The 27,323-nt window shown below is 41.9% G+C and overlaps 1 pseudogene; it reads right to left on the bottom strand.

The window, feature by feature from the left end:
- Positions 1-7,034: 7,034 nt before the first annotated feature.
- Positions 7,035-26,961, bottom strand: LOC133806412 (uncharacterized; annotated as a pseudogene).
- Positions 26,962-27,323: the final 362 nt, after the last annotated feature.

The following is a 27,323-nucleotide window of genomic DNA, read 5'->3' as shown; positions in this document are numbered from 1 at the left end:
GGTCTTCTTAGTTGTTTACGTTGATGATATTCTACATTTTGGAAATGACGTAGAAACATTAACAAAAGTAATGAAATGGCTAGCTGAGCAATTCCAAATGAAAGATATGGGGGAAACAAACTTTGTTCTGGGCATCCAGATCCTTCGGGATCGATAGAACAAAGTTTTGTCTCTGTCTCAATTGACTTATAATGATAAGGTACTAGAACGTTTCCGTATGCAAAATTCAAAGAAGGGTGATATGCCAACCTGTTATTGAATTATCATTTGTAAAGAATAGTGTCCTAAGACACCTCAAGAAGAAGAGGATATGGGACAATATCCTTATGCTCCACTATAGGCAGTCTGACGTATGTCATGTTGTGTACAAGACCTGACATTTGTTATGCAATAGGGATAGTCAATGGTTATCAATCCAATCATTGATTGAGTCATTGGGTTGCAGTAAAGAATATTCTCAAGTATCTTAGGAAAACTAAAGAATATTCAGGTGGTGACATGAACCCCACTAGTTACACTGATTCTAATTTTTAATCAGATAGAGATAGTTGGACATCAACTTTTGGATCAGTGTTCACACTTGGCAGAGGAGCTGTAGTCTGGCGAAGTATCAAACAAACCAAAATTGTAGATTCTACCATGGAAGTTGAATACATAGTGGCTTGTGAAACAACTAAGGAGGTTGTGTGGCTCAACAATTTCTATTCTAATATGGATAAGCCACTGGTCCTATACTATGACAGCAGTGGGGCAATAGCTAACATAAAAAAACAAAGGAGTCACAAGAGGTGAAAAGAATATCTAGAGGAAGTACCACTTGATTAGGGATATTATTCATAGGGAGATGTATCTGTTATGAACATAGCTTCAGAACATAACCTTCCAGACCCTTTTACCAAGACTTTAGCTAACAAGTCTTTTAAGGATCATGTTAGACACATGTGTATGAGAGAGATGCCTCATTTTCTTTAGGGAAAGTGGGAGATTGTTGGGAATTGTGCCCTTTACAACATATATGTTGAACAATGTTTTATGAAATCAATAATTAAAATAAATTTTTGCATTATTGATTATTTATTATTATTATTTGAATAATATTATAAGAATATTAGAAAATTCCCAAATTCGTGATTGTGACTACAATCTTGTATTGGTACGAGAGGATTAAGATTGTAGGGAACGAATTTAAATAGTTCACAGTAAACCAAAGTTATATGGAATCTTTGGATTAAATACTGTAAGTACGGTTCACTAGTATTATGAATACAAGTAATCTAGATCCGAATTACTAATGTAGTAGGTCATCTTAGTGGAATTACTTTGTATAAAGTAGTTATACAAGAACGAAACCCGATATGTTATTAATACTTAACTAAATACCATTTGTTTTATAAGTATTAATTAAACATATTAATAATATGATTATATACAAATTTATCTTAATCCTGAAGTAATTATGAACTCCTCTTTATGACATCTGGGTTCTTTGATTCACTCGTTATGGTTTGTCAAAATGATCAGGCTAAAAACTTTTGTTTTGGGAACTCATTGATGTAAATGGCTGGGAACATAATATACATATATAGAATCTATACCTTTCCGAGAGGAATTGAATAATATTTCTCTTAAGGGTTAGCTTTTGGAACTGAAAGGTAATTGAGCTCAAATTTATAAATCAATGGAATAATATTGAGATTAATAAATTAAGGTTATCATATTAAAATGTTTTAATTAATAATCTAAATTTATTGGAGCTTAAAATTATAAGTCCATTGGTCCTCAGGTGGCTTTATCAACACTATTTGGAGTCAAATATGTAAATAATGCAAATTAATTTATTAATATAATAATTTTTTGAAATTAATAAATTAGTTAATATAATTTTCGAAAACATAATTTTTTAATTAAAATGTTATTTTCGAATTGGCATTTAAATATTTAAGATAATTACTTTTGAACTAACTAATTTTATTTATTTAAATATTGTGGAAAGATAATTCAAATTATTCAAAATTGGTTTGAATTAATTTGAAATTTATTCATTAATTAGTCTGATAAGATTAGTTATCACCTATAGATTCTTTTGAATAAATGATTACTAAAAATAATTAAATAAAAGTGTTTAAGACACATATCCCTGAAATTGGGATATGCTACACGCCAATCACAGTCCAAGACCAGCCTTGGATATTTCTTTTAGTTAATTAATTATTTATATAATAATTGATTTGTAATTTAAATTTTGAACTTTGAATTGATTATTCTTTTATAAATCTATCTAATAGAAAATTAATTTCTACAAGATTCTAGAGAATTCTAAGTCTTTCACATAAAGAGAAAAAAATATCGTATTATTATTTTTCTTTATCCATGAAAATTGTCTCAGACCTGAAAAATTCCAAGATCTCATGTGTTGAGAATATCTTGTGAATCACAAAATTCCTACCATAACTCTACGTGCCCACATGCATCATGAGATCTAGAGATACATCGTCGAAGATCTTGGTCTGAGTATTTTGGAGGCTGCTTTGGATTGGATGTTCGTAGGAGATACAAAAAGATAGCAAAGATTCTTTATAGTTCTACAAGTGGTAATTCCTTATATTTTTCTATCGCATTGATTAATGTTTGCATATTAATGGATCAGATTATTTAAAATTTGTTTGAATAATTCCTTTTACAACCCTGGGCCCACCACCCCAAGTGTTACACTGCGCACATGGTAAAGCATTTATTGACGAATGAACCATTCGAATCCTAAATGATATGTTGAGAACTTGTGTGATTGATTTTCAAGGGTCGTGAAATGAGACGCTGCCATTAATAGAGTTCGCTTATAACAACAACTAATAAGATTCTATCACGATGGCTCCATATGAAGCACTATACAGGAGGAAGTTTCATTCACCAATCATTGGCATCAGGTCGGTAAAAGAAAATTCCTTGGGTCAGACGAGGTCGATGAAGCTATGAGGATATTCGGTGAATTCAGCAACTACTGTAGACCTCGGTAGATCGGCAACACAAATATGCTGACTGACGGAGGAGACCATTGGTGTTAGAGGTTGGCGACATGGTTCCATTAATGATAGCTACACTGAAAGGATTTAAGAAATTTTGAAGGAAGGGATGGTTGAGTCTGGGGTTTATCAGACCATTCGAGATCCTGGAAAGGATTGGGGAGGTCACTTATAGGTTAGCCCTTCCTCCAGCATGGTCCCAGGTTCACGATGTATTTCACGTGTCTATGCTGAGAAAATACATGCATGACCCCGTGCATGATGAGGAGATAAGTGTTGACTCTTAACTACACTACGAAGAGAAGCAGGTGGCAATTCTGAACCAGAACGATAAAATGTTGAGGAATAAGTCAGTACTATTTTTTAAATTTCATTGGTGTAACTATGTAACGCCCTAGATAACCAAGACCAGTACACTGTGTATTTGAAATAGTGTAAGACTTGCTAATCAAGTCATTTGAATAAAAATGTGATCCTAAAGTCATAATCAGGTTAGGGTTAAAAGATTTTTATCATAAATGGTTAATTTCTATTAAAATAGATGTTTGATACATGGGATCCCAAAAACAGGGTTTAAAAGATAGATTTACAAACTCTCAAAAGTTATATACAATCAGTGGCCACTCTAATGGAAAAATACAAGTTTTAGGCTTCTGTCCTTTACTTTTCCCCTAGCTGTGGAGGACGAGCAGCTGACAATGTACATCTCGCCCCCAGAACTCTCCAACTCATGGTTGATCCACCTTACCTTTGCCTTTACCTGCACCACGTAGCACCCGTGAGCTAAGACCCAGCAAGAAAACCATAACAGCATGACATAATCAATGATGATAATCAAATAATTCACAAGATAGTTATTCAGATATTCAACAAGCCATAGCATCAAGCTAACAATAATAAACATCTATATTCAATAATTTATCTCAATCAATACACAACACTCAGGGTCGACGCCCTTAGGCCACACCTTCTGTTTAATCCACTGACTCCAACTCACTTAGGTTGAGTCCAATGTTTATCTAGCTGACCCCAGCTCACAGTGGTCGAGTTGCATCCTGTGCTCAAATTATCAGCCTCGACTCTCTTTGGCCGTTCATTTCATGCTCACATGGAATTATCACAATCATACAACATATGTATTGAAATACAGGGAATCTTAGTCCCAACAAAGCCACACAAGGGTGAAATTTTCTTACCTTTAATTCTGAGCGAAAATAATGGAATGGTCCCGAGCACGATCCTTATTTCTGAGCCCTGGCGATAAAGCTAGTCACATTGTCCAAAGGGAAATCATCAATTTCCAATCAAAATAAATACATAGGAGATAGAAACTAGCCTTTGGGACCTAAATTCCTACTAAACTGGGTAGTAGAAATTGTCCCGAGCGCCTAGGTTCGAACCCCCGAGCCTTACCAATTCTAGAAACAATTCTAAGGCTAAAAACCCCAGGTGGGTCGCGACTTGCCCCCAAGTAAGAGAGCAAGGTCCCAAGCCAAAGGGGAGGCGGGCCGCAACTTGGCCTAGTGGGTCGCAGCGTGCCCCCAAGTCAAAGAGCAACCCAGGCCAAACAGGCCACACGTACTTCGGTTCCCCGAGGCTGGGTCGCAGTGTGCCTCCTTCGAACCTAGAAAATCTGGGTTTTTCTCCATCTCCTTCCAGCCAAAACTTCTGGAATTCAAACCAAATATACCTCCCACTTCTAACTAAAACACAACAGCGAGTGCAAGACTCTAATCCATAAATTCCAAGCATGCTATAACATAGAAGCTTTATCAAAAGCACCATCAATTCACCAAGAAATCTTAATCAACACACTAAAATCCATACCCCAACTCAATAACAATTCGTCATCTAAATAACTAGATTTCAAAGGCGAGGAACAAAATTTTTACCTGAATTGATGATCCCAACTCCTTAGTAACCTTGACTGTCTTTAACTTAGTTTCCCCTCAGCTTGAACCAATCCAAACCCAGCCTAATCCTTGAATTCCTCTCTATTTTTCCAACCTAAATTTCCTGCTTAAGACCTAAGCTTCTATCCTTTTTCCTTCCTTAGCTTCAAAGCATAATGAAAGAGTGAGAGAGAGAGAGAAATCGTGAGGGAGAGAGAGATGGGAGACAGCTGAGTATATTCCACCAATTTCTGAGTTGTTCCTAAGAGTTTACTAAATATATCCTTTGTTTAAACAAAAGACCATTATGCCCCTTTTTAAACCTATAACTTTCAAAGGGTATACAAGGGTAAAATGGTTATTCCACCCTAGTTCCCACTAACTCCTCAAATGCCCCTAATATCTACCAATTAATCCCGTCATTCCAATTAATTACCATTTATTTAATCAGTATCTAATAATTCCCAAGATATTCTCTAAATTCCCAAAAATACCCCCTAGGCTCCCCCGAGCCGGGTATTAAACCCGGCTATGACTATTTCGCCAATCCGCTCACCAGGATCGTCTCGAGCCATATGCTGTAAATATATCCACATAATAATGTGGTCTTGACAATTTATCACATATAATCATATTTATTCCCTTAACGGGCCAAGATTACAAATACGCCCTTATAAGCTACAAAGGGCCCACATGCATATCTAATACACATAAACATGCATGTCACATAGTCATATAATCATATTAATCATGCATTAAACCATTAAATCATACATATACCAATTATGCCCTCCCGACACACTAATCAAGGCCCTTAAGCCTTATTAGTGATTTTGGGTCGTTACAAACTATGCCATTGAGGAAGCCATGCGGGAGACTGAAGCCAAAATAAAGAATTTGTATCCCTTTTTATTTTAAGTTTCAGGACGAAACTTTTATAAATTATAGGTATTATAACGCCTTGCATTTCTGGCACCTACAAGTATCTATGAAAGAGTTGGTGAGTTATGTATGAATATTATTCTTTCATAACAATATATGCTTGAGAATAAAAATTCATGTTGTTATTGTTAGCCAAAGTGTGCAATGTGCGGTTTGGTGACAAACCGAGCATTTCGATCCTAGACTGAAATGTAAACCCTAATCGGGTAAATTCTCAGGTAAATTATTATTGGTAAAGTATAATTATGCCAGAATATTATTTGGCATTAAATTATTGGATAAATTTACACTAAGGTCAAAAAGTTTGGTTTTTGTATGAAAAAACTATAAAAATTCTTTTTTTTTTTTATGGAAAATGCACATTTAGTGATACGAACCACGCCAACAAGTGTGACGAAACCCGACACCAAATATGGAACAGCCACCAAGAACATACGAGATTGGAATGGAACCGCGACCCAATGCTTAGCCAAGCACGAACCTTGGTATAAGGAAGACGCCACAAACGGGGATGGAATCCGTTTGATAAGTCAGGATGAACGCCACAAGGAATCTCCTTGATAAGTTCAAAAGTTTCTTCAAGAACTCAAGAAGAAATAAACTCACAATTTCATTCAACATAATCTGCCTTTTCACATTGTTTTGGCAGTCCTTATAAGGACGAAAATTACATGAAAACAAGACCCTTGGTCTTCCTAATGAAAGCACCATAAACAAGACCTTTCGGCTCACACAACTCTTCAGCTCACAAAACAAGACCTTTCGGCTCACACAACTCTTCAGCTCACACAAGTCAAGTGTTTGACTTTTACAAAATAAAGAAAGACCAAAACAACAATAACGTAAATAAATTAAAATGACAAATACAATAAGACTCATGAAGCTCCTAAACTCAGTCAACTTTGATGAGTAAGACAAGTCTTTGTTCTCCTTCAATGTTGACCACGGTCTCCTCTTGTTTTAGGATTTTGTGGACTAGGCTGTTAAGTTCTTCCTTGAATCTCTTGGCTCGTGCCCTCGTCACTGGACCAACTGGAACTTGACTTGATACTTGGGTCTTGGTGTCCTCATCATTCCCCCCCTCTTTAGAAGGATTTGACCTCAAATCGTCACCTGCATCAAAAGGACTCAAATCAGAAACATTAAAAGTAGCACTAACATTATACTCACCTGGTAAATCGAGTCTGTAGGCATTGTCATTGATCCTTTCAAGTACTTGAAATGGACCATCTCCTCGAGGTAGCAATTTTGAATGCCTTTGTGTTGGGAATCGCTCTTTCCTCATGTGTAACCATACCCAATCACCGGGCTCAAAAACCTGCTTATGACGACCCTTGTTAGCTTGCTTAATGTATTGTTCAGTCCTTCTCTCTATGTTGAGTCGCGCCCTCTCATGGATTTTCTTCACAAATTCTGCCTTCTTCTCGCCATCTAAATTCAAATGCTCAGAAACAGGTAAAGGTGATAAATCCAAAGGAGTTAGAGGATTAAAACCATAAACAATTTCAAATGGTGAAAATTTAGTAGCAGAATGCATTGAACGATTATAAGCAAACTCAACATGTGGCAAACAATCTTCCCAAGTCTTAATATTTTTACTTATGATAGCCCTCAACAAGGTGGATAGGGTCCTATTAACTACTTCTGTTTGACCATCGGTTTGAGGGTGACAAGTAGTAGAAAATAATAGTTTTGTCCCAAGTTTTCCCCACAATGTTTTCCAAAAATAGCTTAAGAACTTAGCATCCCTATCTGATACAATTGTTCTAGGCATACCATGTAATCTCACAATCTCCCTAAAGAACAAATCTGCAACGTTAGAGGCATCATCAGTTTTATGACAAGGAATAAAATGAGCCATCTTAGAAAATCTGTCTACAACCACAAAGATTGAATCCCTCCCACGCTTACTTCTAGGTAAACCCAACACAAAATCCATTGAAATGTCAACCCATGGTGAACTAGGGATAGGTAGGGGTGTGTAAAGGCCATTTGGCTGAACTCTTGATTTAGCTTGCCTACAAGTGACACACCTACCACAAATTCGCTCAACATCTCGTTTCATGTGGGGCCAAAAGAAGTGCTCTTGCAACATAGCTAGGGTCTTAGCAACTCCAAAATGTCCCATCAACCCTCCCCCGTGGGACTCTCTAACTAGCAAATCTCTCACAGAACAATTAGGGACACACAACCTATGCTCCCTAAACAAGAAACCCTCATGCCTATAAAATTTTCCGTCAGCAGACTTTTCACAAACAGCATAAGTTTCCCCAAAATCATGGTCAGCAGAATACAACTCCTTTATGTGTTCAAACCCAAGAAATTTAGCATCAAGAGTAGAGATTAGGGCATACCTGCGAGAAAGGGCATCAGCAACCACATTCTCCTTACCTTGTTTATAGCGAATGACATAAGGAAATGTCTCAATGAACTCAACCCATCTTGCATGTCTCTTGTTGAGCTTGTGTTGGCCTTTCAAATGTTTCAAGGATTCATGATCTGTGCGAATCACAAACTCCTTTGGCCACAAATAGTGCTGCCATGTTTCTAAAGCACGCACTAGTGCATACAATTCTTTGTCATAGGTGGGGTAATTGAGGGCAGCCCCACTTAGCTTTTCGCTAAAGTATGCAAGCGGTCTCCCATCCTGCATAAGAACAGCGCCAATACCTATTCCAGAAGCATCACATTCAACTTCAAAAGTGTTAGAAAAGTTAGGCAAAGCAAGTAAAGGAGCATGAGTAAGCTTGTATTTCAGTAGCTGAAATGCCTCCTCTTGAGCTTCACCCCATTTAAATATCACATTCTTTTTGATAACTTCTGTAAGTGGTGCGGCGATGGTGCTAAAATTTTTCACAAACCTCCTGTAGAAGCTAGCAAGTCCATGAAAACTTCTAACATTACCTATAGTTGTAGGGGTCGGCCACTCTTGGATGGCTTTGATCTTTTCTTCATCCACCTGAATACCTGTAGCACTTACAACAAAGCCTAGGAAAACAAGCTTATCGGTGCAGAAAGTACACTTACTGAGGTTAGCATATAAACTCTGTTTCCTAAGAACATCCAAAACAGAATGCAAATGCAAAACATGGTCATGCAAATTCTTACTATAAATAAGAATATCATCAAAATACACAACCACAAATTTTCCAATGAAAGCACGCAATACATGATTCATTAAGCGCATGAAAGTGCTAGGTGCATTAGTTAGTCCAAAAGGCATGACTAACCACTCATACAATCCATGTTTAGTTTTAAAAGCAGTTTTCCACTCATCCCCTTCTTTCATACGTATCTGATGATACCCACTTTTAAGATCAATTTTGGAAAACACACAAGAACCATGCAATTCATCTAACATGTCATCTAAACGAGGAATGGGATGTCGATATTTTACCGTTATATTGTTGATGGCTCGACAGTCAACACACATCCTCCATGTTCCATCCTTCTTGGGAACTAGAATCACTGGAACAGCACAAGGGCTCATGCTTTCTCTCACATGCCCTTTCTCCATCAATTCTTCAATTTGCCTTTGCAATTCCTTTGTTTCATCAGGATTACTTCTGTAGGCTGGTCGGTTTGGGATGGAAGCACCTGGAACAAAATCAATTTGATGTTCTATTCCTCGAACAGGTGGCAAACCATGTGGTACTTTCTCAGGAAACACATCCTCAAATTCCTGCAAAATAGACACAACAACACTTGGCAGCGAAGAATCAAGTTGGTTAGTATTTAAAAGAGCCTCCTTATACATGAGTAAAATCATGGGCTGTTTTGTACACAATGCTCTCTTAACCTCACTTTTTTTTGCATAAAAATTATTTTGTTTTCTCTCACTTGATTCCACACTTTTCTCTCTTTGTCTCTCTTTTTCCTCACTCTCATTCATCTTTTCACTCTCTTTTTGCTCACTCATTTTCTTTTTGTCACTCAATTTTTGCAACCTCACTTGATCTTCATACACTTGCTTTGGTGTCAAAGGCGCTGGAGTGATTGTTCGTTGACGGAATGTGAATGAATACTTGTTGGTGAAGCCGTCATGCTGCACCCGCCGATCAAATTGCCAAGGCCTTCCTAGAAGGAGGTGTCCAGCTTGCATGGGAACCACATCACACAACACCTCATCTTCATAATTGCCGATTCGAAATGAGACTAGCACCTGTTTTGTAACCCTCACTTCACCACTACCATTCAGCCATTGCAATTTGTATGGACAAGGATGCCTAAGCGTTGTAAGCCCCAGCTTGGCAACCATGGAAGCACTAGCAACATTAGTACAACTACCTCCATCAATAATGACACTACATACCTTGTCTCTCACATGACAACGAGTGTGAAAGATGTTCTCTCGCTGCACCTCTTCTTCCTCTTCTTTTGCTTGCAAATTCAGGACTCGCCTTGTGCTAGTGCAAGCATCTCACCAGATTCTGGCCCATACTCATTGTCAGAAGCAGCTTCCAATGGTGGCATGTCAGCAAGATCATCTTCATCTTCAGAATCTATCTCTCCACTTTCTCGAATCACCATGACTCTCTTGTTTGGACACTGGCTAGCTATGTGTCCTCGCCCCTGACATTTGAAACACCTTATCTCACTAGAATGAGACTAGTAGGAGTTGTTTTACCTTGAGGCGGTGTGGCTGTGGTGGCTGGTTTTGGTGTAGATGATGAAGTGGGTTGGTCTTCTTTCTTTGGATAGTTCGACCTCCAAGGTGTTGTACTTGGATTGTGTGGGCTCGGTCTTGACCTCGAACTTGAACTACCCTTCTTGAGCTGCCTCTCAACTTTGATTGCCATATGAACCAAATCCTCCAATTCCACATAATGGTGTAGCTCGATTGGGTCAGCAATCTCTCGGTTCAACCCATTCAAAAACCTTGCCATGGTTGCCTCCCGATCCTCTTCAACATTGGCTCTAATCATAGCCATCTCCATCTCCTTGCAATACTCATCAACACTTCTGTAGCCCTGACGAAGACCCTGCAACTTAAGGTAGAGATCTCGATAATAATGAGGTGGTACAAACCGTCGCCTCATCACCCTCTTCATGGCCTCCCATGTGTCAATAGGGCTATCTCCACTCCGCCTCCTGTTGATGCACAACTGATCCCACCAAACAATAGCATAATCAGTAAACTCAATGGCAGCAAGTTTTACCTTCTTCATGTCGGAGTAGTTGTGACAATCAAAAACTAGCTCCATCTTCTTCTCCCACTCAAGGTATGCTTCAGGGTCACTCTTCCCCTGAAAAGCTGGGATTCTCATTTTGATATTCCCCATATAATTATCTACCTGGTTCCTATCTTCTCTATTCCCACCATACCTCCTATGGTTACCCGTCGACATCCTATCAAACTCATCATCAGAAACTACCCCTTCTAAATCCCCTTCATTCTCATCCTCCCTTTGGTGTACCCTACCCCTCCTTGGTCTCTGTTGTGCCCCCTCTTCTACCCTATCCAACCGCTCATGTATTTGCTCACACTCCTCCCTCAACATTCTCCTCATCTCCCCCATAATAGCTTGAAGTTGTAGATTTGGAACTGTAGGTGGTGGATTGTTATCGCCTGTATTTCTTTCTGGATTTTGTGACATGATGGAGAATCTGCAAAACAATAAGGTTAGACAATTATAGAAAGGACCTCACTGCACTCCCTCACGTGTTTCACTCGAAGAAAATGGTCACTCAAGTACACTCGTGTTTGCACTCAATGATGGCTTTTACCCTCAAATAAGCTCACACCTCTGCCTTTTTCCACTCTATTTTCTTCTTTAAGCTCTTTGAAAACTAATGAAACGGTGATATGGAGGTTCAAGCAGCAAATCCAACCAAACAAACCAAACGAACACCGACGAAAACTGGTAAAAATGACAAAAAAATGAGGATTTTTGGAACACTTGTGTGGGGTTTTGGCCAAAAGGCCTCTAGACCATAAGGAACAAGAATAGAACAAAAATTTTTAAGAGAGGTTTCCAGACTCTTTTTTTTTTTTTTTTTTTTTTTTTTTAAGAGTTCGGATCCTCTTGGTTTTCTTCTTCTTTCTTTCTATATATATATATATATATATATATTTCTCAAATGCAGATACAAGACACAAGAAGAATCAGAATTGGTGGAACTACAACAATTCGAAAACAATACAACTCGGATTGCACAACAAGAACAAGAACAATTAGATATTTCACAACAAGAACAAGAGACCCCAATCCCAATTTCGGATTTCACAATAAGAAAAGAGAACTCAATCCCAATTTCAGAAAACCCAAATAGACTTGTAGCACTATAACAATCTCGAATTTCTCCCAAATAAAGGGAAACAAAATTTCAATCAGTGGCACTATAACAATTGGTGGTACACTCCCAATAACAGAGAACAAATATTCCCAAAAATAACAACCCCAAAATAGAAAAGGACCAATCAATCCGTGGCACTATCACAAAGTAAACAATTGACTCAAAAACAATCTCAAATTTTCACAAAGGAAACAAAGATTTTCACAAACTCAATAACAATTTCAGTTGATTAGTTTCAGATTTCATGGGATTTCACAAAGAACTAATATAAACAAGGAAATAAGAACACGATTTGAACAAAGAAACAATTTGGAATAAAGAGATTAACTATAATTGTTTCAGATTTTTAGAAGGAAAACAAGAACAAAGACTAAGAAAATCAAGAACACGAATAGATAGATTTTTTTTTTTGATTTCAGAAACCCTAAAATTGGAACAATTGAATTTGACAACAAACAGATTCAGATTTTTGAATTGGAAATAAAAATAAAACAGATTCGGATTTCACAAGAAGATCAAGGACAAAGAACTCAAGAATATGACTAGATGATGATGATATTTTTTTTTTCTTCAGAAAAGACCTAATATTGAAATACGAACAGAAACACAAATGAAAAAAAGAAAAAGAAAAGATAGGCCAAACCGGATGATCCTAAGCTCTGATACCAACTGATACGAACCACGCCAACAAGTGTGACGAAACCCGACACCAAATATGGAACAGCCACCAAGAACATACGAGATTGGAATGGAACCGCGACCCAATGCTTAGCCAAGCACGAACCTTGGTATAAGGAAGACGCCACAAACGGGGATGGAATCCGTTTGATAAGTCAGGATGAACGCCACAAGGAATCTCCTTGATAAGTTCAAAAGTTTCTTCAAGAACTCAAGAAGAAATAAACTCACAATTTCATTCAACATAATCTGCCTTTTCACATTGTTTTGGCAGTCCTTATAAGGACGAAAATTACATGAAAACAAGACCCTTGGTCTTCCTAATGAAAGCACCATAAACAAGACCTTTCGGCTCACACAACTCTTCAGCTCACAAAACAAGACCTTTCGTCTCACACAACTCTTCAGCTCACACAAGTCAAGTGTTTGACTTTTACAAAATAAAGAAAGACCAAAACAACAATAACGTAAATAAATTAAAATGACAAATACAATAAGACTCATGAAGCTCCTAAACTCAGTCAACTTTGATGAGTAAGACAAGTCTTTGTTCTCCTTCAATGTTGACCACGGTCTCCTCTTGTTTTAGGACTTTGTGGACTAGGCTGTTAAGTTCTTCCTTGAATCTCTTGGCTCGTGCCCTCGTCACTGGACCAACTGGAACTTGACTTGATACTTGGGTCTTGGTGTCCTCATCATTTAGCCAAAAATGGAATTTTGGCTAATTAAATTACATGAGTTATAGATATAGAAGTGTGACACTTTATTGAATGGAAAGACCCATTTAATATAATAACTCTAGGTTAAGAATTCAATTTGGTGAATTAAGTGAAAAATTACCACTTGGTCATAATCCTTGAAAAATATGATTAAGTGTAAGTTTAGTTAGCTAATTAGGAAAAAACTTTGGGTTAATTAGAGATTAAGAGGTCAACAAGTTAAAAGTATTTTGGTCATTTTAGGTTTTCATTTTAACATCATATAAAAAAATAAAAAGTCAAACTAGTCTTCATAATTCCATTTCACAAAACTTTGTGTCCAAGTTTTCTCTCATTTCTCTCTAGCCTTGGCTGAGAACTTCATGGTGTGTTCTCTGAATTTTTCACACCAATCCTCACTTAAACAATCATTATCTCGTCTCCTCCATTCTATACACATAGCCCTAAGTCAATTGGTCATTTGTGGAAGCTAGGAAACACTTTACAAAGCAAGAACACCAAAGGTAAAGTTTTGACTTTTGCCTTGTCAAAGTTCTTGAGTTTTGTTGGTTTCTTCTCTTATTTGAACTTGTTAGCATGTATTAACTGATTGTTGGGCATTTGGGGAGTGTAAATATGTGGATTAAAGAATTTAGGTCATCTAATTTCAACTATGTAGTCTACAAGATGTATATGGTTTCCTCCATCATATATACGTTTGGTTTTTGAATAATCTGTCATGTTTGAGTAATTTGATTTGTACACTCGATCTTGGGGTGCTTATGGTCTATTATGGAATATTGTTTTAGCTTGATTCGCAATCGTTGGACATTGACTAGGGGATAAGTTTGTCCTGGGGATGCTTATGCCCTATTGTGAGATATTATTTATTGATCCGGCTCCCATGACAATTTTCTAGATAAGTAGGTTGTAACGTCCTACTAATCTTGGACTAGTACGATGTTTATTTAAAAAAGTGCTTAACTCGATAAGCTAGTCATTTGGACTCAAATGTGTAACTTGAGTAACATAAAGGTCCAGGTAATAAAAATTTTGGATAAAAATATTTGACTTTTCATTAAGACTGTAAAAAGAGATTACATGGGATCCCCAAAAGTCTGATCAAAACATAATTACAATTATAGTATTACAAACAGTCGACGTACGTGAAAAAATTAGATTGGTAACCTAAGTCCCTCATACTACTAGACTGTGGCGACCGAACTGGCCGGATATGTACACTCCGCTCCAAACCTCTTTGTACGCTCTAAACATCCACGGGTTATTAGCGAGTTGGAAAATGGCATAATTTTATCCGCCACGTGGAAGCCTCCTACTCAGAGCTGCTGTTACGAGTCTCCACCTCTTTAACTCGAGCTAGTCAAAGGGATAGTAAGAATACTCGAAGGCATCGGGTCAGCAGTGTGGACACCACGAGCTGGAATTACATTGAGCTCGAGGTGCGGCATAGAACTGACACGCCCGACCATTTATGAAGTCAACCACGCAATGTAAACGTGCGCATATCAGACATCACGTGTCTACTCCATTCCTGAATTATTTGACACGCAGCATAAATGTGCGTGTTCAGGCGCCCCACGATTGGTTTGGGCCATGAGGCCCATTATCTCCCTTACCTATTGATTAGACAACACTTCATTGTCAGGTTTTAGGAATTAATCATAAGTGTCACAGAAGTGACATGATGGGTAAGAAGGTCACGGGATGACCCCCTTTACCAACACCCAGGTATCCTCTCCCTATAAATATGGAGACCCTGGGCATTGCAAGGGGTTGGCGTCTAGTTTGTAAAGAAACACCCTGTAAGGAATACTAGAGACATATCAATAATATTGGCTGGTGGACTAAAGGGATTTTAACCTTCGAACCACCTAAAAGGAAAGGAGTTATAACCTTCCCCCTATACTATTTTCGCCAGTTTGGAATATAAATATTTACATATTACGGTTCATTATCAAGCACTAATCCATCCCGTTTATTAGTATAATTATCTGTTGCCGAAGAACCACGTCAACAGTTTGGTGCTTTCGTTGAGAGAATTTAGATTGGTGCTATTGCAGAAGCCCAACCATGGTGGTTACTCACTTGAGGCATGGTAATGAAGCAGATCAACATGATGGGCAGAAGGCCCACCATGCCGCCGTATCCGATGAGCAAAACCCCGAGGTTCAGCAGGGACCGAGAAAGCAGCCAATGGGCCAGGGTGACACTGGAAGTTCGGCTCCCTGGCCGCCAAATCCGAACCCGGATTTCTACACGGCGATAGAAATGGAAAATGCACAGTTGAGAAGTCAGCTGTCGAAAGCAAACAAGCAAATCGAAGAGGTCTTGGCCCAATTACCCCTTCTTACAACCGATGCTAACGTCGGAAAGAGGCATAGTGGGACTCATAAGTCCCGCCGGGGTAACCGGTCCCGGCCCAGTCGATCGGTCAGAACCTCGACAACAAATTCTACTCCCACGTCACACAACCAGGAAACCGTCTTTGAGGAACTTCCTAGGGCCGATCAGCAATTCAGCCGATCAGTCCGGACCTCAACTCCTAGCTCAATTCCACCCTTGAGCGCCCCCAGGAGGGCTCGAGGTAGCTCGTGAAGGAGAATCGGGGAGGGCTCGCGACGACAGCTTGCCCCCCGACCAGCCGTCCTGCACCACGGTCAGACAGCCGAGCGTAGGATGCGGGGAATGGTAGAGCGGAGCGGCCGCAACCTAGCTTAAACTGCCCTGACGGTACTAGGATCGCGTCACCAGTTAGGCATCCCCCGTCACCGATAAGATACCCATCTCCTCCCCGTCCAGTCCGACACATTCCGGCTCATGGGAGCAGCAGGAGAAATCCTCCTTCCGCCGGACCTTCCCATCGCAGCCGAGCGCATGGGGAAATCCCGGATCCTCACCTTCAGTAGCGGGCTTCGAGTTTTTCAAATGGAAGTTACTGGACCGGGAGTCATCGAAGTGGCATGTCCGGTGAAGACCTGCACCATCGTTTGAGTTCGGCTCAAATCCCTCGGGCTTCCCCGAGGGCCGACCTTCGAGATCGCCTCAACTCTCATAGAGGAGATCCAGCTAGAAATGGTAGTTATGCTCACCAAGGGGAGGGTCTGTCAGAAGTACGTGACAGCGGGAATGTCCCACATAACCTAGCTCAAGCTAGGAGGGACAATAACCCGCCTAACGCGTACAATGGAACTGGAGTTGTTGAACAGCCCCAGAACAACCAAGGAAGTAAGGACCAAACCCTAGAGCATCTAGCTCAAATGGAGGAGCTGATGAGGAAGCTCTTATCGGAAAAGGAAAAAGACGAGTACGACTTGGGGGACGAACTCGAGCTCTTCGCCCCCAGCATAGCAGCCACAATGTATCCACCTGGTTTCTGTATGCCCCACTTGTCCAAATTCGATGGGACGGAGACCCGTCGGATCATTTGGGTATGTTCAACACCTTGATGATGGTCCACAACATCGGTCCTGAGCTAAGTGTTTGATATTCCCTTCCACCCTGACTGGGCCAGGCAGGCAATGGTTCAAGCAGAATAAAAAGCAGTCCATCAGCTCGTGGAAAACCTTTTCTGCTGACTTCAAGAGGGCATTCCGAGCTTCTCAGGCTGCCCGCGTCAAAGCTGACACCTTGGAAAACGTAAAGCAACAGACCGAGGAACCTTTGAAAGCTTACCTGAGCAGATTCGCAAACATCACGGCTGGAGCCAGGGACGCAGATGATATTTCCAAGCTTATGTTCTTGAGGACTGGGATCCTCATTGGAGGCGGACTCTGGGAAGAGATACAGAGAAAAGGTGTCAGCACCGTGAACGAATTCTTAAATAAGGTCCAGGGATGGATAAACCTGGAGGAGGTGCGAGCATCAGCCATGGGAACCAGCCAAGCCTCTGATCAGCCCGCTGGAGTGGGAACGGATGTTGTGACAGCGACCCAAACCGTTACACAGAATAACCAATTTGGTGGAGGCAAGAGAAAAAGGAGCAGCGAAGGCGGCCAACACGGCCCGAAGAAGAACAAGCCCGTGGAAAAATTTAAACCAGTCTACGTGACTTACACCGAGCTCACAAACACTAGGGAGAACATTTTCCTAGCAAACTCTGCCTGCCTTCCCTGGAAGAACCCGGAGCCTTTGAAGCACCAAAAGGCAAAGCGGGATCCCTCCAAGTTTTGTCGATTCAACAACGACATTGGCCACAACATTGACGATTGTAGGCATCTGAAGGATGAGATCGAGACTCTCATCAGAGCCGAACCCTTGGCTCAGTATGCAAGGAATAGAGTTCCCGCCGGTCAACCAGCTCCAGAAGCTCCGATAAGTCAGCCCGGGTCTCGGATAAATCAGGACACCCCTTCTCCTGTGATAGGAGGAGAGATCTCCACGATCTCCGGAGGCCCCCATCTGGCTGGCACGAGCAGAGGTGCCCAGAAGAGATATGTTAATGAATTGAAAGCTCATAACAGAGTGGAGTTCGTCCCAGAGCAGCATCTACCCAAACAACAACGACTGGAGATGTAACACCCTGGATAGCCAGGACCGCTACACTGTGTATTTATAAAGGTGTGAGACTCGCTAATCAAGTCGTTTAATCAAAATGTGTCATTAACTAAAGAGTTCTAGGGCTAAAAGACATTTTGGCCTCAAAAGGTACATTTTATAAGTTATAAATAGTTTACAGAAGGGATCCCCAAAATCAACAGTGTTTAAAAGTTGGTTTACAAAATTCAACAGTTAAGAGTAAACATCAGCCATACTAAGGCAAAATACAAGGTTCTGGTCCTCTCGTCCCTGTAATCTCCTCAACCGTGGCGGTTGAGCGGCCTGATATGTACATTCACCCTGCAGAGCTCTCCAATCAAGGTTGATCGATCTTGCCCTTGCTTTTACTTGCACCACGCAGCACCCGTGAGCCAAGGCCCAGCAAGAAAAACAACATACACAGTATAAATAATATTATCAAACAGACATTCCAATGAGCATGTTCAGATATTCAGTCCACATCATATAAGCATACTTCAAGACACAAATAACCTCATCTATACTCAGATTACTCAACAATCTCATTAATCACGTTCATAGCCAAATACTAGGGTCGACACCTTAGGTCGCACCCTCTGTCTAACCCACTGACTCCGGCCTACTTAAACCGAGCTCAGTGCATAATAAGCTGTCCTCGGACACCAGTGTCCGAGCCGTGCCAATTGCACAAGTTAATCGTGGCACACTTAGGCCGTTGGTTTACAATTTACATGGCATAATACCATTCTGTAAATCATATATATCAGGGAGCCCTTAGTCCTGTTCAAATATTCAACCGGGTGTAGTTTTCTTACCTTTAGCTTTCAGATGAATTAGCTACGGGCATTACTCCTTTAGCGCGATCCGATCCTCGAGCCCTAGCTTAACCGCTAGTCACAACCATGATAAAGGATACCATTAACAATCTTAAATGAGTTCCCAAGCCAAGTTCTAGTCCTCGGAACATTGAACTTCACCAAATATGGTAAAAGATTCAATCCCGAGCACCCTAGGTTAAATTACCAAGCCTAAAATCTCAAAATCTCAAAATCCCTTAAGCGCCCCGGCACCCTAGGTTAAATTACCAAGCCACCCATGCTGCCGCATGGCCCTCAGACAGAACCTTCTAAGGCCCAAAAACAGGTAAGGGTCGCGGCCTGACCCTTCGAACCCAGAAAAAACCCACCATTTTCAATCTCTAAACCTCACTTTAAGCCATCCCAAAGCCCCCAACTCAAAACCAATTAATAATAATAACATCAGAATGATTTAAACAACACAATCCAACCAAAAATCCAGCCTAAGACTCACCAAAATCCCAATTCCAATTTCTGAAATTTCAAACCCACAGAACTCAAAACCAGCCATGAAAACTCTCAAATTCAACCATCAAACTTTAAATTAAACCTTACCTCAGCTATATAATCGTTTCTCCAAGAGTCCCCTGACCTATCTTCAAAGTTTCAAGCCTCAATTTCCACCTTAAACACCAAAACCACAGATATTTAAAAATCAACCATTTTTCCTTAAATTTCGAACCTCAGAAATGAAAATTAATGCTTACCTTGGCTCTAATTTAGTCCTTGATTAGTTCTTGAGCTCAACCTCTAATTCCACTAAGATTCAGCTTGATTCCAGAAATTCCTCCTCAAATTTCAGTGTTATTCTTCCTTAAGAGAGAGAAGAGAAAGAAGGAGCTGAGAAAGAGTTGGTCCAATTCTGTGTCTACTATTTTCTAAAATCTTCCCAAGTCTATCCTTAGGTTATTAGACTAATCCCAAAGCTCGGGGTACCGGAAACACCCCCGAGGGCAAAATAGTAAAATCCCCCAATAATCCCGCCTAGACATCCTAACCTCAAATATATCTCCAATTATTTATTTTCATCACCCGATAGTCCGATTCACTACCCGATACCTAAAATACTCCTTGACTTGCCCAAAGTCAATTATAATGCCCCGTTGTGACTTTTCCCACTACCCAGCCCTAGGATCGCCTCGAGTCGCCGGCTGCAGAATTATCCACATAATAATGTGGTTCTCACATATACAACATGTCTATTTCATATTATCACATAATATCATCAATTATCATATAATGTCATTTAAGCACTATTAATCACATAATATCACATTCAAATAAGTATTATTCACTCAAATCCCATTTATGCCCTCCCGACACACTAATCAAGGCCCAAGCCTTATTAGCGAATTTAGGTCGTTACAGGAGAGGCAAACAATCATATTCACCGAGGAAGATGCCAGTCACGTCCAGTTCCCCCATAACGACCCTCTGGTCATAGCCACCCAGCTTGCCAACCGGAGAGTTAGGAGGATACTGGTCGATAATGGAAGCTCGGTAAACTTGCTGTTCCGGTCTACGCTGGAAAAGATGGGTTTATCTGTCACCGAGTTGAAAGCCACCTCCATGATGCTATATGGATTTTTTGGAGAAGGGTCGGCAGCAATAGGAACAATCGCGCTGGTGATTACCTTGGGAGAGGGACCCCGGACTGTCTCAAAACTCCTCGAGTTTATGGTCATCGATTGTCCCGCCGCGTACAATGCTATTTTGGGCTGACCTACATTGATAGCGTTTGAAGCCATAACCTCCATCCGCCACCTCGCACTAAAATTCCCCTCTTCCTCGGGGATATGCACGGTCTGAGGTGATCAGCTCGCTGCCAGGGAATGCTATAAAATTTCTATGAAGGGAAATTCAAGATCCGGGCAGCAGACGATGACCATCCAGGGCGGGAGTGAGGAATCTCAGGAAATTGTACCTAGTCTTGAGATAGAAAAACCTCACAATGCCAGAGAGGAGGGTATCATCTTAAATAATGATATCGACCCCAGAGTAGGCGAGGATAGATCCGAGCTCCAGGCCATCGAAGAGCTCGAGGAGGTAAATATCGACCCACAAGACCCCTCGAAGGTGGTGAAGCTCGGGAAAAATCTATGTAGCGAAAGGAAGGCGGTGCTGATTAGGTTTCTGCAAGAAAACCTAGATGTGTTCGCCTGGTCTCATGGAGACATGATAGGGATCAGCCCGAGAGTCATCATGCACACCCTCCACTTGGATAAAAACGTGCCTGCAAAGCCCCAGAAACAAAGGCGCCTAGGAACGACCCAAGCTGAGGCCATAGAGGAGGAAGTAGCCCGACTCTTAAAGTGCGGCTTTAACCGCGAAGCAAAGTTCCCGATTTGGGTCGCCAATCCTGTGTTGGTCTCGAAGCCCAATGGGAAATGGGGGACCTGCATCGACTTTTCCGATCTGAACAAAGCCTGCCCCAAAGATTGCTTCCCTTGGCCAAGGATTGACCAATTGGTAGATGCCACGGTGGGACACGAGCTCATGTCTTTTATGGATGCATACTCGGGCCATAACCAGATCGCCATGAATCCGGCAGACCAAGAACACATTAGCTTCATGACTCCAACTAATGTTTATTGTTACAAGGTCATGCCTTTCGGGCTGAAAAACGCAGGAGCTACGTACCAGAGGTTGGTAAATAGGATGTTTACCAATCAGATCGGGAAAAATATGGAAGTGTATGTTGACGACATGTTGGTCAAGTCAAAAACTGCCGATAACCATGTCTCCGATCTGGAGGAATGCTTTAAGATTTTGAGGGAGTACGACATGAGGCTAAACCCCCAAAAATGTACTTTCGGGGTTGCGTCAGGAAAATTCCTGGGTTTCATCGTCAATACCAGGGGAATAGAAGCGAACCCTGATAAGATCAGGTTGCTATTCGAGATGCCCTCACCTCGGTCGCGTAAAGACGTTCAAAGTCTGACAGGAAGGGTGGCGGCCCTTAATCGGTTTATTTCTAAATCTACCGACAAGTGTTTGCCATTCTACAACCTGCTCCAGGGAAATAAAAAATTCGAGTGGACAGAGGAATGCGAACGTGCCTTCCTCGACCTGAAAGCACATTTAGCTGAGTCGCTTGTATTATCCAAACCAACGGCAGGAGAACCTCTTTTCCTTTACCTAGCTGTCACGGAAGATGAGGCTAGCGCCGTACTAGTTCGAGAAGAAGACCGGTCACAAAAGCCAGTCTATTACATCAGCAAGAGGCTTCTCGGAGCTGAATCTCGGTATCCGTTGATGGAAAAGAAGGCCTTCTTCCTTATTACGGCCTCCCAAAAGCTCAGACCGTATTTCCAGTCCCACTCAATACACATCATAACCGATCAGCCTTTAAGGCAGGTTTTGCAGAAACCTAAAGCATCGGAACGTCTGTTGAAGTGGACTATCGAGCTCAGCCAATTTGAGATACTATACATACCGCAAACTGCTATAAAAAGCCAGGCCCTCGCTGATTTTGTGGCAAAATGTACAGGGTTCCGAGAAGACCCGGTGGAAGAATCAGCTCAAGCCTCATGGAAAGTCTTCGTAGATGGCTCGTCTAACGAGAACGGCTCTGGGGCGGGAATCATATTGATATCCCCAGAGGGACATCGATTCCACTTGGTGTTATGATTCAGATTCAAAGAATCCAACAACGAGGCCGAGTACGAAGCTTTATTGGCTGAGCTAAGGGTGGCCCAGGAGCTGAGGGCCAGCTCCGTCCAGTGTTACAATGATTCTCAGCTTGTGGTAAACCAAGTGTTAGGAGAATACCAAGCGCGGGAAATCAAGATGGTTGCTTACCTGGCCAAGGTAAAGAAAGAGCTATCCGCATTTAAGCGCGGCTCAATCGAGCAGATACCTCGAGAAAAGAATGCCAACGCGGACACCCTGGCAAAGCTCGCTACCTCTGGGGAGACGGAGACTTTGGGGCTGGTGCCGGTAGAGTTCTTGGAAAGACCAAGCATAGAGGAAATCGGGGCGGAGGTCGAGATGATCGACGCCAAACTGACTTGGATGACTCCCATCCTCGAGTATCTCACAGCAGGGAAGTTACCCGAGGGGCAAAATGACGAAAGGAGGGTACTTTACCAGGCTTCGAGGTATACAGTGGTAGATGGGATATTATACTGGCGTGGCCTCTCTTTACCTCTCCTACGTTGTGTTCTGCCAAGCAAGGCGAAGACAATTTTGCAGGAGGTGCACAAGGGCTTTTGTGGAGATCACGCTGGGGGGCAAAACCTGGCCCTGAAGATATTAAGGCAAGGGTATTATTGGCCCACTCTGTCAAAGGACTCGATCTCCTACGTGGGATTGACCTGGTTGGTGCCCTCCCTACTAGAAAAGGAGGAGTTCGCTACGCGGTGATGGCTATCGACTATTTCACGAAGTGGGTAGAAGCAGAACCCCTGGCGACGATCACTTCAAAGAGGGTCCTCGACTTTGTGGTCAAGAATATTGTTTGCTGATTCGGGCTGCCAAAGAAGATCGTATCAAATAACGGAACGCAGTTCGATAGCGACCTTTTCAGTGAATTCTGCGAGAGGCACGACATAGTTAAAAGCTTCTCCTCCATGGCCTATCCCCAGGCCAATGGGCAGGTCGAGGCTATCAACAAGATGCTAAAAGCAAGCCTTAAGAAGAGACTGGATGAATCCAAGGGAGTTTGGCCCGATCAGCTCCCCCAGGTACTGTGGGCATACCGGACCTCGCACCGAACTTCGACGGGTCACACTCCTTTCTCCCTGGCTTTCAGGAGTAAGGCCATCCTTCCTGTCGAAGTAAAGGTAGCTTCACACAGAGTCCAGACATTTGACCAAGACCGGAACAACGAATTGCTCTGCGCATCCCTCGACCTAATTGACGAAAAACGAGAAGCTTCACAGCTGCAGCTCGCGCATTATCAACAAAAGATCACTCGTTATTTCAACTCAAAGGTCAAGAAACGTGTCTTTAGCGTAGGCGACCTGGTACTCAGAAGAGTCTTCTTAGCCAGTAAGGATCCCAAGGACGGAGTGTTGGGACCAAACTGGGAAGGGCCCTATCAAATAACAGAGGTCATGAAAGAAGGAACCTTCAAGCTAGCTCGGCTTAATGGATAAGCAGTCCCATGGACTTGGAATGGTATACACCTGAAGAAATATTATCAGTAATATCTTTGTAAGGCTTAATTAGAAAAGCCACCTTTTGTTTATTAAGTAATGAGTCTTTTCGTGGTGTCATATATGTTTGTGGATGTAATGTCAAGTAACCACGAAAGGCCCTTTCCTGATTACTTGGGGGGCATATATCCTGGATACAACCAGGTCCTAAAACTTATAAGTTGATTCAAATTGGTTGATCGATGTTTTTCTTAAAAAGCATGAGATATCAATAAAGGATTAACGCGACTAAGTTTTTAAAATTAATGTCCTGGATACCAACCAAGTCATAAAACTTAGAAGTTGATTCAAATTGATTGATCGATGTTTTTCTTAAAAAGCACGAGATATCAATAAAGGATTAACGCGAACTAAGTTTTTAAAATTAATGTCCTGGATACCAACTAGGTCCTAAAACTTAGAAGTTGATTCAAATTGATTGATCGATGTTTTTCTTAAAAAGCACGAGATATCAATAAAGGATTAACGCAAACTAAGTTTTTAAAATTAATGTCCTGGATGCAACCAGGTCCTAAAACTTAGAAGTTGATTCAAATTGATTAATGTTTTTTTTTAAAAAAAGCGCGAGATATCAATAAAGGATTAACGCGAACTAAGTTTTTAAAATTAAATGTCTTGGATACCAACCAGGTCCTAAAACTTAGAAGTTGATTCAAATTGATTGATCAATGTTTTTCTTAAAAAGCACGAGATATCAATAAAGGATTAATGCGAACTAAGTTTTTAAAATTAATGTTGTAGAAACAACCAGGTCCTAAAACTTAGAAGTTGATTCAAATTGATTAATCGATGTTTTTTTTTTTAAAAAAAAGCGCGAGATATCAATAAAGGATTAACGCGAACTAAGTTTTTAAAATTAATGTCCTGGATACAACCAGGTCCTAGAACTTAGAAGTTGGTTCAAATTGATTAATCGATGTTTTTTTCCTAAAAAGCATGAGATGTCAATCATAACACCAACAGAAACTAAGTTCTCACCAAATGCGTTAAAGAGGAGTAACAATAAAGTTAAACCACAAAAAAAAAATATAAATAGATTAAAGTAAATTTGAGGAAACCAATTGTCTCGAGGATGAAAAACCTCATGATATAAAGTTACAAATAAAAAATAAGAGAAAAAGGAGCAAAAGTCCTAAGCCCCACCAGGCCGCTCCAACGAAGTCACCCCGTCGGCGTCCTGCTCGGCTGCAGCAGAAGTCTCCCCAGTCTCAGAGGGCTCCTCATGTTGAAATCGAGCCTTGAACTTCTCTAAGAAGGACTCCCACACCTCCAGCCCCAGGAAGGAAAAGTCACCATCCTGGTTGAAGGCCCAGCAATGATACAGCATGACCTCCATGGAGGAGCTGGAAGATGCCCTCTCCGCCACAAGGGCAAACTTGGCCTCTTCAAGTTCAACCTTCGCGGCGTCCAAGGTGACCTTGGTAGCATCGGCCTCCAGCAGCTTGGCCTGGGTTGCCTCCAGGTCAGCCTGCGCAGCAACCAAGGCAACCTGCGTGACCTTCTCACTTTCCCTGGCAGTCGCCAGGGCAGCCTTGGCATCCTGCTCTTGTTGTTGAGCAGACGCGAGAGCGGGTTGAGCAGCTTGGTGCTCGCCCCTGATCTCGTCAAACCTAGCCCTGGACTGAGATATGCTTCGGTGTAGAGCCAAAGCCGCCTACAAGATAAAAAGATAATAAGGCAAGTGCTTTAGAAAAAGCAAAGAGAACCATTGATAAAGCAAAGTTACCGTAAGGGTCATCCCCAGTGAAGACTCCATAACGTTCTCGGGGCTCCTCGTCTCGATCTCCCACAGATCCCTTAGGGTGGCATTGCAGCAGTGATCCACCATATAGGTTGCAGTTTCATAAAACGTCCCTCGAAAGGCTTCAGGGATTTTCTCCAGGGCCTGAGTGTTTGACTGGGATGCGCACGGTGGGAACTGGAGCTGGCAAGGTCCTGGTTGGTACCTCCAGTTCCCGGTAAGAGACAGGAGGTCGCGGGGGAGGTGGAGCCATCTTCTCTATGGTGGGAGGGGGTGGAGGCACCTTCTCTGTGGTGGAAGGACCTTGGCCCTTCCCCTTGGCAGGAGACTTGGAAGTGGTCCTGGGAGGGGGAGTTTTCTTGGTCAGCCGGAGCCTCTTTACCAAGGGTCTAGACGACCTGGAGGAAGGATTTTCCCCCTGGAACATGGATCGCAGGACGTTGTCCTTGGGCTATGACATCTCCTCGACTGAGACAAAACCAAGGAAGCATTAGTAGACATAAAAATACTTGATAAAAGATAAAATAAAGTCTAAAAAATCTAAAGAATGTATTGAAAAAGGTCCTACCCTCCGAGCTAGAGGAGGAATCTATTGCCACGACCTCCGGCCGCGGAGCTTCTACGAGGGAGTCTAAGATTATAACTTCACTAATGAGAGGGGGCTCTGGGTCCGGATCCACCTCAGGACTGGACTCCTCTACATATTGCCTAAGCCCCGGAGCTACTATACCCTCCAGAAGGGAGGGCCACGACCTCCGTACTCCTCAAAAAAGGCCGACCTAAAGGCTAGGCTATTGTCTACTACTATAGTGCCCCTAGGGCGGCCCATGTCATAGCACAACACTAGTTGGTCAACGCACTGGAGCAGAGCTACGTTATGAGCTGGGTCATTTTGATGACGGTGAACGAGTTGGCTGGGGTTAAACCTAGCAAGCCGTAGGTCTGCGGTAGCCCTGTCTCACTCCTTAAACAAGTATGGGTTACCTTGGCCAGAGGGGCCGGCTGCTACCCCGGACTGGTTCCACTCCGCGTTGACCCCCTGGGCGGTCTCAAGAGCCCGCTTTCGACGCACGAGCGGCACCTCATCTTCCTCGTCCTGCTCGTCGTCATCCGCCGCTCCCTCCTCGGGGATGGGCGCCATCTCGCGAGCTTTTGGGGCGATCTGCGGCCTCCTCAAGGCCAGGGTCTGGCCTGGAGAAATTAACTTACATGCCAGCATCGTCTCATCAGACACGAGCTGGTGGTAGTCTTTTTTGCTTGGAGGGAGCCTCGCCAAGGTTTCATATTTACCCCCGAGGGTCACCGATTTAGCCGTCCTCGCAAAAATAGCTGCATGATAGTATTCAAGTCAATACGCATGGAAAGAAACAAGTCAGCAATGATTTTGCGAGCTAAGGATAGAAGGAACTTACGATGACGGTTGAAGTAATGATGTTCGCAGTTGCGGAACCCCGTCGACATGAAAAATTGGTCCTTGAAGTCGTTGGGGTGGCTGGGCAGCTC

Source organism: Humulus lupulus, chromosome X (genome assembly GCF_963169125.1).
Source record: "Humulus lupulus chromosome X, drHumLupu1.1, whole genome shotgun sequence".
Lineage (NCBI taxonomy): Eukaryota > Viridiplantae > Streptophyta > Magnoliopsida > Rosales > Cannabaceae > Humulus > Humulus lupulus.
This window is presented reverse-complemented; position numbering and strand designations above follow the sequence as displayed.